Source organism: Callithrix jacchus, chromosome 18, assembly GCF_049354715.1.
Source record: "Callithrix jacchus isolate 240 chromosome 18, calJac240_pri, whole genome shotgun sequence".
Classification (NCBI taxonomy): Eukaryota; Metazoa; Chordata; class Mammalia; order Primates; family Cebidae; genus Callithrix; species Callithrix jacchus.
In genome coordinates, this window is record NC_133519.1 from 38,390,207 (window position 1) to 38,406,971 (window position 16,765).

The 16,765-nt window shown below is 37.7% G+C and overlaps 1 protein-coding gene and 1 long non-coding RNA gene across 3 annotated transcripts in view; one reads left to right on the top strand and one right to left on the bottom strand.

Moving 5' to 3' along the window:
* NUF2 (NUF2 component of NDC80 kinetochore complex) overlaps positions 1–245 on the bottom strand; it is a 33,582-nt gene extending 33,337 nt beyond the window's left edge. The window contains exon 1 of the mRNA XM_002760308.7: positions 133–245. The gene's annotated coding sequence lies outside the window, so the exon portion shown is untranslated. The remainder of the gene's footprint in view (positions 1–132) is intronic.
* Positions 246–451: 206 nt separating this feature from the next.
* LOC128930098 (uncharacterized) overlaps positions 452–16,765 on the top strand; it is a 75,596-nt gene continuing 59,282 nt past the window's right edge. For both annotated transcript variants that reach the window (XR_013528959.1, XR_013528960.1), the window contains exons 1-2: positions 452–555; positions 16,324–16,420. This is a non-coding gene — a long non-coding RNA (uncharacterized LOC128930098). The remainder of the gene's footprint in view (positions 556–16,323; positions 16,421–16,765) is intronic.

Genomic DNA, 16,765 nt, shown 5'->3' on the forward strand with positions numbered 1-16,765 from the left:
CCTCCTCCCACCGCTGAGTACAACGAAAACATCTCCAGGCCCGGCGTCCCGACCCACACCACAGCGTTCTGCCCGCGCGTTGGGATGGAGAAGGCGCCCGCAGGCTCCCTTCCTCCATCCTCTCGCACTCACCTGCAGCACCGGCCACCCACAGGAAGGCGGTGAGTTTGGGGAGCAGCTACAAGCAAAGCCAAAAATCAGCAAACGTCTACCGTTGTCACTTTTCAAACTTGCCGCCTCCTACTGGAAGTCCCGCCCCGTTCCGCTAAGCCCACTTCCACCCGCGACGGATGCTGATTGGGCTCAAGAGATTCCAGGCGGGTGGGGCTGGAGTTGCCATGGAAGGGGAAGGGCGCAAGGCGGAACCATCGCTCGCGGAGCTGGCGTCGAGTCGGAACCTGAATTCCGCAGGACGTAGGAGAGCCGCGGTTTCGGGGAGGAGTCTGGGGTCGAGCCCAGCTCTGCGTGACTTCCGGCAGCACTTGGAGCGTTTTGGTGTCCGAGTTGAAGAGCAAAACCAAGTGGAAGAAACTTCACTAAATTCAGAGTGACAAGGTAGTAAGGACAGGGTTAATTTATAGAATTCCAGAGTAATAATAATTTGTTGAACATTGATTATGTGCCAGGTTCTATTAGATGCTTTAACCATCATCTCAGACTTCATTAAAGAGGAGAAAGGGGGAGTGGAGAGATACTATCATTATCTCCTCAGATGAGGGCTCTGAATCAGAGAATGCAGTTCTCTGCATACAGTAGTTCACAAGTAGCATATCTTGGATATGAACACAGGTTGTCTGATTCTGTGCTCATAAGCACGACTTCAAGAGGTGGAAGGAACGTAACAGTTCATCTTATCAAATCCTCTCCCTTTTACAGAAAAGAAAACGACTCAGAGAGAAGTGATTTGTTAGAAGTTACACAGAAAGTGCAACTGTCTAAAGTAAAAACGAGTTCTGATTTTTAGCTTCTCCCTCTTCGATCAGCCCTCAGCAGGAGTCAGGCACACCGGTTGTTTTCCACCACTGAACTGTTCCCTAAACTTGTACATTCCTGAGTGAGTTGGATTCTTCATGAGGGGCCCTGAAATCTGTATTTTTTACATGGCATTTTGTTTGTTTGTTTTGGCAAGAGTGGGAACACTGCACTTAATACAAGTTAGGAAGCCATGGCAGGCCTGGTTGTCAGGGGAGAAAACCATTACGTTTTATTGAGGTTTGGGTCACGAGAGGATGTAATCAGACTTATATCTGGTCACAGAGTAGAGCGTCATCTGGTGACAGTCGTGTGTTGAATGGGGAGCCTGAACTGAATTATGTGAAAGAAAAGTGCCAGAAAGGTTGTGTTGAATGTAGACACAACTTCCAGTGCTTTGTCGTGGGGGTTGAAGGAGTAAACCTATTGATATAATAGTCTATGACAATTCTAAATAAAAATACACTTCAGATTCAGTAGTTCAGGGCCTTTGTTTTTCCTTTCTATGTCTATTTACTGATGTAAGTCTCAAAGTCAGAATCTAGTAAAATGCAAAAGAAGGTTAAGAAAATAGATTTTTAAATAATATCAGAGCCAGTAAGAAAAGCAGAAAAAAGAGACCTATTTTGTTGAAACTTGCCAAATCAAATTGATTACTTATACATGCATATCCACCAAATCATATGTCCTTAGAGGCAAGGAAGGGAATCATAGCTTAGTGGCTGACAGCAGATCTCTTACCGTTGAAGGGAGTTGAATTGAAATTCCCGATTACACCATTTACTACCTAGGTGGACTTGGGCAAGCTGTTTAACCTAACTGATCTGGTTTCTGCATCTTTAAAATAGGGGTGGCAGTTCTATCTGCTTTATAGGATTAAATGAATTAGTTCCTGTAGAGTGCTTAATTAAGTGCCTAGCAAAATTGTGAGTACTTGGTAAGTATTAGCTGTTATTTTGACTATTATTATTTATACATGGTCCCTGGTAAAATACCTGGCAAGTGGTGAGTGCTCAACAAATGTCTAAATTGTTGCTGAGAGTCTAGACAAAAGAAAACAAGTGATTTATGTGAAAGCCAAGATCAGAATGGACTGTGGAGAAAGAGAAAAATAAGACAAAGGAAGAAAGAGCAAGAGAACCATTTTGTTGCATCTGTAATACATATTGTTTATTTGGGGGGGATTAATATTACTGTTGATGTGATAAATTGATAGTCATATTAGAAGTGAATTATTTATTGAAAAATTGAGTGTTTATTCAAATGTTCTTAATTAGAGGGTTAAATCTGACTTTTTAAAACTTTTAGTTGCCTGATACTGGTCACTGTAAGGTAGAAGATGGAACAGCAGAATTCTCACCCTCGACATTAGTCTAAGAGTTTTGTTATCATCCATAAAAACACTGACTATTGCAGAAAACTTAACTCTAGTATTCTTTCTGATGGCAGCATCATTATTTTATAAGCACACATGCGCTACATCTGCCCTTCTATTTCGTTTACCCTGTGAGCCCTCCCACCAATACCACCCTTCCCAGCCTAGACTGCATGGTTTATCAGCATCCAAACTCCCTCTGTCTGATGCCTCTGACACAGGTGCCTGTCAAAATCTTATCCCTGAATCTTGTCTATAAATCCTTAGCTGGAAACACTGGAGAAAATGATACAAAGTGACATATAACAGATTGTCAGTCTCCATCTGCAGCTCTTTCTTTGATTCCTGACAGTCATTTAATTTATCATCAGCAATTTCCTGTCTTGTAACTTTCAGCAATTTCTCAAAAACTTTACCCTTTTATCATTCCTCTTCCCAACCTAAATTTCTCTCTTTAATAGAAAGTGACCAGAGTAGTCTTAAAGATGTGTTTCAAGCTCAACACATTCGTATGCATCTGCAATTAGTTGTGCCTATTGCCTTTCTAATTTTGATTTCATGTTCCTTTTCTAGACTACACTTTACATTCTGGATGGCAGGCCTGTAAGGACTGAACGGACCTTTGAGTGACAAGATGGGGGGATGTTCCAGAGGGAGTGTGGCAGTCTAGAGCTCGGACTATCTTTAATGCAATTGGTGATGCTGTGATATCTAGTGCTTTAAACAAATCTCTGTTTTTAAGTGACAGCGGTTCCAAATTGGTATTTCTACTTTGTTTCATAGATCAATAGGGACAAAAAGTTGATTCGCTTGATCTAATGTGGTAGGAATAAGTGAAATACTAAGATTGGGTCCTACACTTTACTTGCCATCAGGCACCCATTCTTATGAATAGAGATTCCATAGGGGCCACAGGCAATCCCAGCACTTTTTTTCCAATTAATTGAGAAAATTAAAGCTATCATACAACATATAATATCCTGCCTTTCTACTTCTGTCAGTGCCACATATATCCACCTGTCTTATTTGTCTATCTCAGAAAATGAAATGTACTTCCTCCACCAATGTATGACCACTGTTCTTGTTCTAGACCTTGCTTCTGCATTTGGTATCATGCTCAAATTCTCCTTGAAACTCCTTTTGCATCTCTCCCATCTTTTTCTACCTGCCTCATGCTTCTTTGGGGTCCTTTTTCCTCCGCCTCCCCATTAAATAGTATTTCCCAAAGTTCCAACCTTGAGTTGTTTTCTGTCTGTATCTTCCCTGTGGGCATTATCCACTCATTGTTTTAACCTATTTGCTCATGGATCCCATTCTGACCTCTTCCTTGACGTTCAGACTTTTGGGAGGCTCACAAGCCCTTCAAACTCTACTTCGTCCTTTCCTTTCACTTGGACTCCCAATTCTATCTCATCTCACTGCCTTTGGCCATAACTACTACCACCCCTACCAACACCACCAAATTCATCTAGTAAGTAGCAGCCAGAATGACCAGTCTCAAATGTAAATCTATTTCACTTGCCTCCTTAAAGTTCTAATCCCCCTCTGCAGTCGCCTTCAAGGTAATTCAACTCCATGGCTGGTGTGCTAGGGTCTTCGTCGTGTTGCCACTGTTTTTCTTCCCAGTCTTGTTTCCCTTTCCAGTACCATCTTCCCTTCTACCCACTTCACATTCATGAGGCTGTTTTACACCTGAGACCTTTTCGCATTCTTGTTGACTTTGTCTGGACTCTCTTTATTTTCTTTGGCTGACTCTTTCTTATCCTTACTAATTTTTTAAGGTTCTTCCAAGAAGCCTTTCCTTATTCCATAGTTGGAGTTGGTTGAATTTTCTCTGTGCTTTCTTCACGTTCATGGATTCATTCAGAAAATATTCATTAAACCCTTATTTTTTGCCAGATACTGAGCTAGATACTGTAAATATAATAATGAACAAGCAAATATGGCAATAACCAATCTAATAATTTCCTCACAGAGTTTACATTCTCACAGGGGGAAAAAAAGGCAATTCCATCTGATTGGCTCCATGTTTGAGAATAGCCAGGAATTGAAAGGGTAAAAGACAAGTGTTTTAGATAGAGGTTAGCAATGTTTATAAAGAACACAGTCTAGGAACTGAGAGATTCTAGACAAGGGTGGAGAGGTAAACAGAGACCAGATCAGGAAGAGCATTAGTGAATATGTAACGAAGTTTGGACTTCTTCTAAGGCTAATAGTAAGTTTGAATGGTTTCAACAGGATTAGGTTAGTATTTAGATGATGACTCTGGCTACTCAAAGAGTGGCAATACCAGCAGGAAGGAAAACAGTTAGGAGATAATTGTAGTAATTCAGAGAAAGAAAGATGGCAGTTTACACTGGGGTATTGCCAGTGTGGATAGAAATAGATCTCAGAAGAATTTTAGGTCGTAGAAGTGGAAAAACTTGGTGACTGACTGAACTGTGAGGGCAGAAGTGGGAGAAATCGAGGATAGAGTTTCTTTTTTTTTTCCTGAGACGGAGTTGCTCCATCCCAGGCTAGAGTACAGTGGTGCCATCTCGGCTCACTGCAACCTCCGCCTCCTATGTTCAGCAATTCTCCTGCCTCAGCCTGCCAAGTAACTGGGATTACAGGGGCGTGATCACACCCGGCTAATTTTTTGTATCTTTAGTAGAGATGGGGTTTCGCCATGCTGGCCAGGCTTGGTCTCGAACTCCTGACCTTGTAATACACCCTCCTAGGCCTCCCAAAGTGCTGGGATTATAGGTGTGAGCCACCGTGCCTGGTCCATAGAATTTCTTAAACAAGTTTTAGTGAAGACAGGGACTACCCTGTTTGCTGTCATGTATCCACAGCTTAGCATAAATCTTAATACATTGGAGATGCTTGATAAATATGAATGAAATTTTCTGGCTTGAGTACTCAGATAAATGGGATGCCAGTCTCTGATTTAGTTAACAGGGAGGCAGACTCACTTGGGAGGTAACTGGTGATTCAGTTTTGGATATACCTAGCTCAACATGCCTGTGAAACATACACATGACAGTGTCCAGATACATGGCATTGGATGAACGATTCTGAAACTCAAGAAGAGAGGTCTGAGATAGATTATTTGCATACGTAAAAAGAAATAAAAGTTTATGTCATATTGAAATGATCTGTTTTGTGTCTGTCTCCACTATTACACAGGGCTGGTTCTTACCTACCTTTGATGTTCTAACGCCTAACACACCCAATCAGTGTTTGTTGTTGAACTGCACTCCTTTTGAGACATGATGCAGCTAACAAAGTAATAGTAGTAGCCTCTGAGGAGGGAAACTAGCAGGTCAGAGTGAAAAAGAAATTTTCTTTTACTTTAATACAGTATAGTTCTTTTTGCCTTTTCCTCCAATGTATTTATATTTCCTGAGAAATAAAAAGATGATAAAAACGTGTTCTATTTGATTTATGTGGACTTAATACTAAAAGCAATACTCCAACTATGTTCTAGTCAACATCATATAGTGTGGAATACTAAAATGCTATCTGATATTATATCATATTGGCTTTTCTTTTGAGACAGGGTCTCACTCTGTTGCCCAGGCTGGTGTCATCATGGCTCACGGCAGCCTCAAACTCCTGTGCTAAAGCATCACATTACATTATTGATTGATTTACAAATTCTGTGGTTGTATTATTGATGCCTTAATTCACTTCTATGAATTATGAATAGTAATTGATTTTTTACAAATAACTAACCATGAATAGCAAGATGAAGTGAAATGATGACCACAGCTTATTTTAAGGGCATGCAACAGAAAATCTTTGAAACTATGTACTGTATTATGATATATATACAAAATCTACAAAAGCAAACAAGTGTCATTGTTTTATACCTGCCTAACATTTCATATGAGAGGGAATAATGGTATGTCTCTCCTATCAGCCAACATTTCTAGCTTGCTGACATTATTAGGTAACATTTAATATGCAAAAAACTTTGATCACAAGTGTCAGAAAGCACATCTTAACTGTAGTTATAAATGGATAAGTAAAAATGTATAATGCTTTTATATATTTTTGAGTTGTAGTATATCATTTTATACAAATGGCTAAGGCCATAGATATTCTGAAAGTACACTAGTGTTTAAAGAAAATGGTGAATTCCAGTAACACTTGAATATACAGCATATTCACTGGGTGGAGCTGTTGCATTAATGTTAATGTTACATACTTGGAAAGTTTCATTTCATTTTCCTTTATAAAAGTAAACAATTAGAGTGATAAATGTTGAACACAATGTTCTGGAAGAAAAAAAATTAGGTTCTAAATTTACTGGCATTAGAATACATGTTTAGAGTCCAGGCTTAAGAGGAAAAATAGCACTGAATTCAGAATAACTATCCGCTTTTTATTACCCTTTAATCAACCCAAGTTGTTAATCCACTTGACTTCTCAGCTGTGTTCATCTTTATTAGTGGGTTTGAGAACTGAGCCGTACATTTGCAATACAGTATCTTGGTTAAGGACTCACAGGGAATTCTTAGTTTGAAACTATAAAGTACCTATTTCTTAGCTAGTTTGTGATGAGCTCTCAACAAGATCTGAGGAAGCAAAAAGTTGCTATTTTATGCTCTAACCCCTCTAGTATCATTTCTCCAACTTTCACAGCAAGCTGTATTATTTATATATAGTTAGTATAGAGAACCTTGGGAATTAGCAGCTGAAACAAATTGGATATTCTTAAAAATTTTTGTTCAATGTGACTTTTTAAAATTCCATTTTCTTTGTAGAGATGGGATCTCACTCTGTTGGCCATGCTGATCTCGAACTCCTGGCCTCAAGCTGTCCTCCTGTCTTGGCCTCCCAAAGTGCTGGAATTGCAGGAATGAGCCAACATTCCCAACCTAAATTCAATGTTTATATTCTGGATGTCTTTAATATTGGTATTACAGTATCCATTGCTATTTTCCAGTTATTTCAAAGGAGTTAATTATATTCTCAGGAAAAATACTGATATTAATATATTCTAATTTTTTTATTTGAGTAGTTTTTGGGAAACAGGTGGTTTTTGGTTACGTGATTGAGTATTTTAGCAGTGATTTCTGAGATTTTAGTGCACCTGTCACTCAAGCAGTGATTGTACTCTAATGTTTAGATTAGTGATTTGTGACACACATTTTAGAAGGGTGTCTTAAGTTTGTTCGGGCTGCTACAACAAACTACCACTAACTGGGTACCTTAGAAGCAACAGAAATGTATTTCTCACAGTTCTGGAGGCTAGAAAGATCAGAACTCTGGCAGATTGGATGTCTGGTGAGGGCTTGCTTTCAGGAATATACATGGCATCTTGTAGCTGTGCCCTCACATAGTGAAGGCATGAATGAGTTTTGTTGGACCTCTTTTTTTAAGGGCACTAATCCCATTTATGAGGGCTCCACTGTCATGAATTAATCATTTCTCAGAGGCCCTACCTCCTAATGTCACCCTGGGAGTTGGAATTTCAAAATATGAATTTTGGGGAGACACAAACATTCACACCATAGCAGAAGAGAAATTTTTAAAAATTGAAACCCATAATAACTGCCACAAATCAGAAAAGTTTAGGGTAAGTAGTTTTGGTGGTGGTGATTTTGTTGTTTTTTCACAGTTCTGGAGCCATGTTATCATTATCATGAAATCTTTATGATAGTGATTTATACTGTGTAGAGTAAATTTTCTAACATGGACCTTTAGGACAATATCACTTCTAAGTTTTCCATATCTTTTTCTAATCTTGCTTTCTCAAAAAGGGGAATTGAGTCTATGCATTTGTTTGTAAGTACCAAGTAATATTATTTCATCTTTAGTCTTTGGAAAATTCACCTGCCAGTTTTTCTTTACTCTTTATTAAGCATATTCAATCTGATAAACACAGGTTGACCATATATACTTAAAATTAAATACCTGAATACTGTTCCTAGGACAATCCATTAAGATAATTTTCATTTATATACCTTGTATACAATACTTTATAATAATGATAGCTCATATTTGCAGAAGATATACCAAGTGCCAAATCTTCATGTATTAACTCATTTAATTATCACAAAAACTGCATGAAGTAGTTTCTACTCCCATTCCATTTATATGTATGTGTGTGTGTCCATATATAGATATAGATATATCTATATATGTCTATATATATCTACACACACATATACAGATATAGATATATATCTACACATATATCGATGTATATATAGACACACACACACATACACATACACATATATCTTATTTACTCTAAGAAAACTTGAACAACTAGCTCAAGGCCATATGTCTAGGAAACAGGAAGACAAAAGTTGAACCTAAGTAATTAATGTTAGAAGCTCTGTCCCTATCTCCTCTACTGTGCTTCCTAATCTCAAACCCTTATACTGGTGGAGGCAGTATAAATTTTATCCCTGAATCCTGGCAAGGATTGTATCCCTTGATGCCTTTTATTCTACCACTTCTCTACAGTACAAATACAAAACATACTGACCTATGAAGGGTTCATCAGTTTCTTGGGGAAGGATTTAGTTGCTTGGACACCTTGATTGAATTTCTTTGCTATGCTTTCTTTTTCAAGGGATTATGTGTCTCTCTCCCTTCATAAGCCTTTGGGTGGGTTGGCAGCCTTACACAGACCTCTTCTAGGCCTTCAGAGATGTCCTACATATGTATTTTCTCATTCCTGACTCTTTCATTCTTCTGGCAACTTCTAGGGTTTCTCCCATCCCTTTCTTTCCTAGAACCTCCCATCACTCCAAAGAGAGAATAAAGTTCTCTCTCAGTTTCTTTCTTTGTCTTAAACATTTCACAGCTCAGTGATTTGTTGATTGCTGGTTGTCTCTGGTTCTGTTCATTAAATAGGGCTCTTCTGAAGATTTTTTCCTAGAGTTAATATTAACTAAAAACACATTTAACCATTTATTCTACCCTGAGGATTAATTTTTTAAAGAAAGTAATATTTTTATACATGAGGAATTTATAATTAAAATAACACAATTGTAACATTATTTCTTTAGAATAAACCAGACAATATTGTGTTAAGAGAACATTTCTACCCTGATTGAGATTGAACTATTTATCTGAAGTCACAGTTTCTCCCCTTACCACAGCCCAGATGTAACAGTGTATGGGGAATTAGTACATTTTATTTCACCGTGTTACATTTTTATTTTAGATTTAAAGACAGAAAGCAGAATGGCAAACCATGAAGGTGGTTAGCTAAGTAGAAAGTAGAAATTTAAACTAAGATTCTAATCTCAAAATAAATCAGTCTTGGCAGGTATTGCAGAGATTTTGTATGAATTACAAATACAGTGGCCATCAAGCAATCAACCAGAATTCATTGATTACTTACACATGTCAGACCCTATGTTTTCACGACCAACAGTTAGGAAAGATTACTGACCAGTAGAAAATAATGTTTTCACTTTGGATTCTTCCCTGCATTAGAAACTATAGTACTCTTATATCTGCTTGAGTCCAGGCTAGTTTCCTTAAACAGTTCTGGTTAATATCACTGTCGCTTTTAGTAGCCTACTTCTACCCTATGTGCCTTTCTCCATTTCCCTTTAGGATTCCCTTTGCCCTCTTTCAACCTAGCCAAATTGAGTTTGGCTACCACTTCTTTCACTAGTCTTTTAGTTTCTATTACAGTTCATATAGACCTTTTTTAAATTTGGTCTCCCATTATATATAACTACTATCTGTCGCACATAATTGTTGTATTAGTCTGTTCTCACAGTGCTATAAAGAACTTCCCAAGACTGGGTAATTAATTTACAAAGAAAAGAGGTTTAATTGGCTCACAGTCCCACATGGCTGAGGAGGCCTCTGGAAAATTACAGTCATGGTGGAAGAGGAAGCGGGCATGTCTTAATGGCAGCAGGTGAGAGAGCAAGTGAAAGAAGCCAAAGGGGAAGAGCCCCTTATAAAACCATCAGATCTCATGAGAACTCACTATCATGAGAACAGCATGGGGGAAATCGCCCCCACAATCAAATCACCTCCCACCAGCTTGGGGATTACATTTCAAGATGAGATTTGGGTGGAAACACAAAACCAAGCCATATCAATTATATATAAACATATGTTGTTTTATTGCACTTCACTTTATTATTTGGAGATACGGTGTTTTTGACAAATTAAAGGTTTGTGGCAACCCTGCATTGAGCAAGTCTATTAATGCCATTGCTAAGAGTGGCATCTGCTCAATTTGTGTCTCTGTCACGTTTTGGTAATTCTCTCGATATTTTAAACTTTTTAATTGCATATTTATTACAGTGATCTGCAATCAGTAATCTTTGATGGTACTATTGTAATTGTTTTGGGGCACCAAGAACCACACTGATATGAGACAACAAACTTAATAAGTAAATGTTGAATGTGTTCTAACTGCTCAATTGGCCAGTCATTTTTTCATCTCTCTCCTTCTCCTTGACCCTCCCTATTTCCTGAGACACAACGATATTTGAATTAGGCCAATTAATAACCATATAACGGCATCCAAGCCTTCAAGTGAAAGAAAGAGTCGAAGTCTCACTTAAAATAAAAACTAGAAATGATTCCACTTAGTGAGGAAAGCATATCAAAAGCTAAGATAGCCCAAAGGCTAGGTCTCTTGTGCCTAGCAGCCAATCTGTGAATGCAAAGGAAAAGTTCTTGAAGGAAATTTCAAGTGCTATTCCAGTGAACATACAAATAATAAGAAAGCAGAGTAGCCATATTGCTGATAGGGAGAAAGTTTGAGTGGTCTGGATAGATCAAATTAGCCATAACATTTTCTTAAAACAAAGCCTATTCTAGAGCAAGGCACTAGTTCTCTTTAATTATATGAAGGCTGAAAGAGGAGGAAGAAGCAAAGTTTGAAGTTTGCAGAGGTTGGTTTATGAGGCTTAAGTAAGGAAGCCATCTTCATAAGGTATAAGTGTGATATGGTTAGGCTTTTATCTCCACCCAAATCTCATCTTGAATTATAATCCCCATAATTCCCAAGTGTCAAGGGAGAGACTAGGTGGAGGTAACTGGATTATGGGTGATTACCCCATCTGTTCTTGTGATAGTGCGTTCTCACGAGATCTGATAGTTTTATAAGGGTCTCTTCCCACTTTGCTCAATATTTCTCTTTCCTGCCACCTTGTAAAGAAGATGCCTTACTTCCCCTTCACTTTCCACCATGATTGTAAGTTTCCTGAGGCCTCCTCAGCCAAGCTGAACTGTGAGTCAGTGAAACCTCTTTCCTTTATAAATTATCCAGTCTTGGGAAGTTCTTTATAGCAGAATGAAAATGGACTAATTCAAAGTATAAAGTGAAACAGCAAGTGCTGATGTAGAAGCTGCAACAGGTTATGCAGAAAATCTAGCTAAGATAATTGACGAAAGTGACTATACTAAACAACAGATTTTCAGTGTAAATACCTTCTTTTGGAAGAAGATGCCATCTAGGACTTTCATAGCTAGAGAAGAGACGTCAATGCCTGGCTGCAAATCTTTAAAGGACAGACTGACTCTTGTTACAGGATAAAGCAACTGGTGACTTTAAGTTGAGGCCATTGCTTACTTACCATTCTGAAAATTCTACAGCCCTTAAGAATTATGCTGAATCTATTTTGCCTTCACTCTCGATGGAACAACAAATCCTAGATGACAGCACATCTGTTTAGAGCATGGTTTACTGAATATTTTAGGTCCCCTATTAAGACTCTGTTGAGACCAGAGAAAAAGATTTATTTCATAATATTACTGCTTATTAATAATGTACCTAGCCACCCAAGAGGCCTGATTGAGATTTACAAGGAGATTAATATTGCTTTATTGCCTGCTAATACAATATCTATTCTGCAGCTCATGGATCAAGGAATAATTTCAAACTTCAATTCTTATTATTTAAGAAGTATATTTCATAAGGCTAGACCTGCTTCAGTGATACCTCGTAGATCTGGTAAAGTAAACTGAAAACCTTCTGGAAAGGATTCACCATTCTAGTTGCCATTAAGAACATTTGTGGTTCATGGAAGGAGGTTAAAATGTCAACTTATTATGATAGGAATTTGGAAGAAACTAATTCCAAGCCTCATGGATGACTTCAAACTTTAGTGGAGAAAGTACCTGAAGATGTGTTGGAAATAGCAAGAGAACTAGAATTAGAAGTGAGACCCAAAGATGTGACTGAATTGCTGCAATATTACAATAAAACTTGAATGGATGAGGAGTTGCTTCTTGCTGATAAGCAAACAAACAAACAAAAAAAGGTTTCCTGGATGGAATCTAGTGCTGGCAAATATTCTCTGAATATTGTTGAAATGACAGCAAAGGATTTAAAATATTACAAAACTTTGTTGATAAAGCAATGGCAGGGTTTGAGAGTACTGACTCCAAATTTGCAAGAAGTTCTGTGGGTAAAATGCTATAAAATACCATCACATGCTATAGAGAAATCTTTCATGAAAGGCAAAGTCAATTGATGTGGCCAACTTCATTGTTGTCTTATTTTAAGAAATTACTGCAGCGACCTAAACCTTCAGCAACCATCACTCTTCCTTTTTTTTTTTTTTTTCCTGTCACCAAGGTGGGAGTGCAGTGGCACCACCATAGCTCACTGTAACCTCTGACTCCCTGGCTCAAGGGATCCTCTTGCCTAAGCCCCTGAGTAGTTGAAACTACAGAAAAACACCACTATGCCCAACTAATGTTTTTGAACTTTAGTAGAGATGAGGTCTTACTATGTTACCCAGGCAGTCTCAAGCTCTTGAGCTCAAGTGATCCTCCTGCCTCAGCCTCCCAAAGTGCTGGGATTGCAGGCATAAGCCACTACACCCGGCCTGTCAGCCACCACCCTGATCAGTCAATAGCCATTAATACCAAGGCAAGACCCTCTATAAGCAAAAACATTATAACTTACTAGAAGCTCATATGATCATTAGCATTTTAGCAATAAAGTATTTTTAAATTAAGATTTATATATTTTTAGACATATTATTATTATAACTTAACAGACTATACTGTAAACAGAACTCTTTAGAAACCAAAACATTTGTATCATTCCCTTTATTTTGATACTCACTTTATTGCAGTGTAAAACTGAACCTACGATATCTCTGAGGTATGCCTATAAGTAATTATATAAAATTTTATACTGGTTTTGAGTCATTTTATGTAGGTAAATTTGATTATCTTAATTAAATTGCAATACCTTTAAAGTCAAAGACTGAGTCTTCTTTGAACTTTTTATTTTCATAACAGTGAACTATGGGCATGGCTCAATCCATTGACCCGTTTTGGTTCCTGATAGAGTTTTGTTAAAGGAGAAAAATAAGGACAGTGAAGTAAGTTTTTGATAAAAGTAAATTTATTTGGTTTATAAAACAGTTTAATATTATGTCCTTCCTATTTTTTTATGTCAAATTACCATCTCTTTTTCTAGACGATTATAATAGATAAAATTTTTTTTTTTTTTTTTTTGAAACGGAGCTTCGCTCTTGTTACCCAGGCTGGAGTGCAATGGCGCAATCTCGGCTCACCGCAACCTCCGCCTCCTGGGTTCAGGCAATTCTCCTGCCTCAGCCTCCTGAGTACCTGGGATTACAGGCACGCGCCACCATGCCCAGCTAATTTTTTGTATTTTTAGTAGAGACAGGGTTTCACCATGTTGACCAGGATTGTCTCAATCTCTTGACCTCGTGATCCACCCGCCTCGGCCTCCCAAAGTGCTGGGATTACAGGCTTGAGCCAGCGTGCCCGGCCAATAGATGAAAAATTTTTAAATGTTTCTATTTGTCAAAGTACAACATTGTCAGTCCTGTGTCAATGTCTAACTTTTCCTTATGCTCATCTAAATAATCTCAAAGTTGGAGCTTATTAAATACTTATTGTGTCACACAGACTATAGTGTCACACAAAAAGTATTTAATGACTTTCTTGATAACTAATTGGTGTTGCATGGCTCATTTATTCCACAAGTTTTAGTTGACTATCAACTCAATTTAAGTTGCTATAAATATTATTTGTATTGAAAACATACTGGTAAACACTGATATGGGGAGGGGTTATTTTTATTCTGTTTTAGAGTGGCATAATTTCTATGGTAAAGTGACTAATCTGAACTAATATGTAAAAGATTAAGAATCACTTGAGAATCATTTTCAAAGAATAACTTTATAGTGTACTGCTGACGTGTAAAAATTATGCGTGATGCTGATCTTGTTTGAAACTCAAATTTTTGGACCCCCCTGCAACAGACCAACTGAATCAGGATCTCTGGGTTTAGGAACTTTAAACTCACACTTTAAAGTAGCTCTGCAAGTGATTAGGATGCACATGGTTCATGGAGTTAAACACAACTGCTATCCTAGCAGGCTGATACAGATGTAAGTTTCTGTTTCAGTTCTGCCAGTTACTTGTCATTGTTTTTTGGATAAGGTTTCTAAGCATCTTTAAGGCTCAGCTTATTCTTCTATAAAATATGGTTACCAGTAAGGCTGCTGTGGTTAAATGAGATAATGGATATAAAGTAGTGTACAATGAAGGTGGTCAATAAATATTAATTTACTTCTTTTTCTTCCTTTGAAATTTTCTTGTACTTCAGTGTTGAGTAGTATAAAGAATTTTTGATTTATGTACTAGACATTGCTTTGGCTGCAGATTTCATTACTGAACCAATCATGTGTTACTAAACCTCCTTTTTTTTGTTAAACTCTTGAAGCCAAAGTCCTCTCACTTGCCATTAAGTTGCAGAAGTACAGTGCTTTCCTAATCCCCAGGCTTCTGCTTCTCCCATTCTTAACCAGCATGGGACCAAATGGAAGGATTAATGGGCTAGAAATCATTTGGGTATTGATTTCCCACTTAATAAAATTAGGTACTTTTTCTACATGATTTCATAGTTCTTTAATGTTAAAAAAAAAGTCTCATTTTTATGTCACACATAAAATTGAGAAGACATTATTAAGTTCTCCAACTGTTTTACCACTTGCCAATGTAGACTCCTAGATTTATGTGGAAGAAAATTATTTCATTTCAGGGAAGAAAATAAGTAAAGGATCTACTAGAATCAATTTTTACTTGACAATGTCATCTCTTTGACTTAGAAAAGGGATGCGGTAGAGAGAGAGATAGCAGCTAGAGATCTAAGGACAGGAAAACCATGCTTTGAGGAGCCTTATCATATCAGAATGTCAGTAGCTCTTCCCTCTGTTTCAGCCTCACCTCTTATAAGAGTTGTTCCCAAGTGGAAGTGAGCCCTCTTTATATATTCAGCATACATATAATTCAGAAATTGGGAGATTAGAAGTAAGGTATAACGCATTAGTGTGCTAGGGCTGCCTTAACAAGTAGCACAAACTAGGTGACTTAAACAACAAAAATTTGCTGTCTCGTAGTCCTGGAGGCTAGAAGTACTAGATTAAGATATAGCGAGGTTGATGCCCTCTGAGAGCGGTGAGGATGAGTCTGTTCCACGCCACGCCCTTGCTTCTGGTGGTTTGCTGGAAATCTTTGGCATTCCTTGGCCTGTAGATGTATCAACCCAATATCCTCCTTTATCTTTGCATGGCATTCTTGTGTGTGTTTGTGTATCCAAATTTCCGTTTTTTTTTCAAGTAAGGACATTGATCATACTATATTAGAGTAAGACCCACCCTAATGACCTCATTTTAACTTGATTACCGCTACAAAGACCCTATTTCTAAGTAAGGTCACATTCTTAAGTATTGGGGATTAGGATTTTAATGTATCTCTTTTGGAGGACAAAATTAAACCCATAAAACATGGTTCACAGCATCATGAGCCAGAGGCCTTGCTGTGCAGGATCTATATAAATAGCCTGAGGGCTGAAACCAGGACAAATATACCAGCTTCCCTCAGAACAAAATGCAATTCCTGGATTTTTACCTCCTTTGAAAACTGAGTACTGATTACTTATTTTTATATTACCAATGCTCTTTGAGTGCAACATGCTGAGTACGTGTGATTCATTTTATTTTTCTTAGGAACAGAGCTCTTGAAAAACACTGTCTGGGTATCTTCAGAGGAAAAAAGGAGAATCTTAATTGAATTGGTGATACTTTGGGTCTCTCACAGAGGAAGGTAAGGTTATAGTCAACAGCACACAGAAGATTATCCTCATTTACCCAGGACTGACAATGTTTATGAATTCTAAAGCTGTGCATGTAGTGAATATACAAGATTAAATTGAAATAAGAATAACAGAATAGCAGTTTAGAAATGATTAAAATGTGCCCAAGCCCCAGGTTTTCTGATAACATGATAGTTTTCTAATGGTAAAAATGTTTAAGATGTATAGCCATAAAAAAGACAAAAAAATAAGAAACATATATAGCCAACTTTTAATAATCTGCATTATAGATCCATAGCAGATCTGAAGTTGGCTATATACCAGTATCAGGAGTTGCACCCTGGAGCACAGTTTTG